Source organism: Mastomys coucha, unplaced genomic scaffold (genome assembly GCF_008632895.1).
Source record: "Mastomys coucha isolate ucsf_1 unplaced genomic scaffold, UCSF_Mcou_1 pScaffold21, whole genome shotgun sequence".
Taxonomy (NCBI): Eukaryota; Metazoa; Chordata; class Mammalia; order Rodentia; family Muridae; genus Mastomys; species Mastomys coucha.
Window position 1 is genome coordinate 18,340,480 of NW_022196904.1, and position 2,718 is coordinate 18,343,197.

The following is a 2,718-nucleotide window of genomic DNA, read 5'->3' on the forward strand; positions in this document are numbered from 1 at the left end:
TCTCTCTCTCTCTCTCTCTCTATCTATCTCTCTCCTCTCTCTCTCTCCCTTGAATGCAGGAGCACGTGAGGCTGAGACTCTCACTGGTAAGAGTCAAAGCACTCAGTGCATAGCCTCTGAGGACTCCAGCTGCTCTTGGGACCCTGTTCTTAGCCGCAGCTTCTCTACCCCTGGCCCATGGGCACCTGCTTGCCCCGTCTCCCTCACAGCATCCTTCAGCCAGGCTCCACGGGTGTTCTTTCTCCCATCTGTTCTCTAGGATGAACCTCAGGCTTCTAAAACTTGAAGGCTCATTCTGGCCATGGGAGGAGATGGCCCCAGAGGTGGGAACAGAGGCCCCAGGAGGAACAGATTGCCTGGATCTAGGGAAGGAATGGCTGCTGCCCACTGAGTCCAACATTTCCAAGCCTCAGGCAGCAGCTGCGTGCTTGATGGGATCCTGCTGACTAGCAAACCGACGAAACGGAGTCAAAAATAGCCTCAGACATTCCTCAACACTGAGCAGACTGTGGCACGTCCCCAAGGCTCCTTCCCCAAACTCACAGACATGTGCAATTGCCCGGGTTGGGGAGTGAGGAGGGACTAAAAGACCAGCAACCCGGCATCATCAAACAGATCTGCAGACATAGCCATGGGGCTGGGAGATGGCTCCGAGGTTAAGAACGCTGGCTGCTCCTACAGAGAACTCAGGTTCGGTTCCCAGCACTCATGTGGCAGCCCACCAATGTCTATATCTCCAGTTCCAGGGGATCTGACATGCCCTTCTGACCTCCATGAATACCATGCTTACACACAGAGCACATGCAGGCAAAACACTCATCGCATAAAATAATTTTTAAAATATTTTTATTATTTTATGTCTTTATTAGTACAATTCAATAAAACTAAATTAATTAGCCATAGAGAAATAAACTTGGGCTGGAGAGATGGCTCAGTGGTTAAGAGCACTGACTGCTCTTCCAGAGGTCCTGCGTTCAATTCTCAGCAACCATGTGGTGGCTCACAACCAACTGTAATGGGATCAGATGCCCCCTTCTGGTGTGTCTGAGGACAGCTACAAAGTACTCATATATATTAAATAAATAAACCTTTAAAAAAATGAAAATTAGGGCTGGAGAGATGGCTCAGCAGGTAAGAGCACAGACTGCTCTTCCGAAGGTCCTGAGTTCAAATCCCAGTAACCACATGGTGGCTCACAACTATCCGTAATGAGATCTGACTCCCTCTTCAGGAGTGTCTGAAGACAGCTACAGTGTACTTACATATAATAAACAAATAAATCTTTAAAAAATGAAAATTAAAAGAGTAAACAACCAGTTCTGCTTGCCTTAAAAAGAACGTTAATGAGTTGGGTGGTGGTAGCCCATTCCTTTAGTCCCAGCACTCAGGAAGCAGAGGCAGACAGATCTCTGAGTTTGAGGTCAGCCTGGTCTACAGAGTGAGTTCTAGGACAGCCAGGGCTAAACAGAAAAACCCTGTCTAAAAAAAAAAAGTTCAAAATACCACCTCCTCTATGCTTTATAAACTGTGCTGTAACAACTATGGACAGGGCCTCTCATTGCTTAATTTGAGGTCTCCCACAAACACATTTATTTATTTATTTATTTATTTATTTATTTATTTATTTATTTATTTTGGTTTTTCAAGACAGGTTTCTCTGTGTAGCCCTGGCTACCCTGGAACTCACTCTGTAGACCAGGTTGGCCTCGAACTCAGAAGTATGCCTGCCTCTGCCTCCCAAGTGCTGGGATTAAAGGTGTGCACCACCACTTCCTGGCATAACAAATTCTTACTTTAAAACTTATAAAAATAATTTTTAAAAACCTAAATAGAAGTTGGGGATTTACCTCAGTGACAGGTGCTGACCTAGCAAGTGTGAGGATTTGAAATCTAGCACTAGAAACACATAAGTGTGCACACATGCACACCACACACACATGAAAAAAAGAAAAGGGACTGTCAAGATGGCTTGGTGGTACTGGGCAAGGTGGTGCATGCCTTTAATCCCAACACTTAGGAGGCAGTGGCAGGCGGATATCTGTGAGTCTGGGGCCAGCCTGGTTTACAGAGCTAGTTTCAGGACAGCCAGAGCTACACAAAGAAACCCAGTGGGGGTGGAGGTGGGCAGTGTCTTATAAAGGAGCTTGCTGACAAGGCTGATAACCCGAATTTGATCCCTAGGACCTATATGGTCGATGGAGAAAACTGACTCCTACAGCCTGTCCTCTGACTTGCACATGTGCACCTTGGCAACACACACATACACATACACACACGCACACACGCGTGCGCACATACACACACACACGCACTAAAAATGCAAGTTTTTCAAAAAGAAAAGACATGCAAACAAGGTCGGCCTGATGTTCACACCTGTCATTTGGAAGCTGGAGGCAGAGGATCCTCAGGGCTCATTGGCCATCCGTCTAGCCTATTTGGTGAGTGCAGGTGGCGATGCCCAGCTTGTACATGGATGTTGAGATCTGAATTCATTCCCCATGCTTGCATAGCAAGGACTCTTACCTACTTAGTCATCTCCCCAGCCCACAGTTAAACCTTTTCTATTTAGTTTAGTTTAATTTTTGAAGAGCTCAGCATTACAGCATGTGCTTGGGGTAAGGGGGCTTTCGGCTCTGTTCTCAGCGCCAGAGAGAGTGAAGGAAGTAAAATGGGAACGGAGGTAGGGGAGGAAGAGAAGGAGGAGGCGGGCAGGGGGCA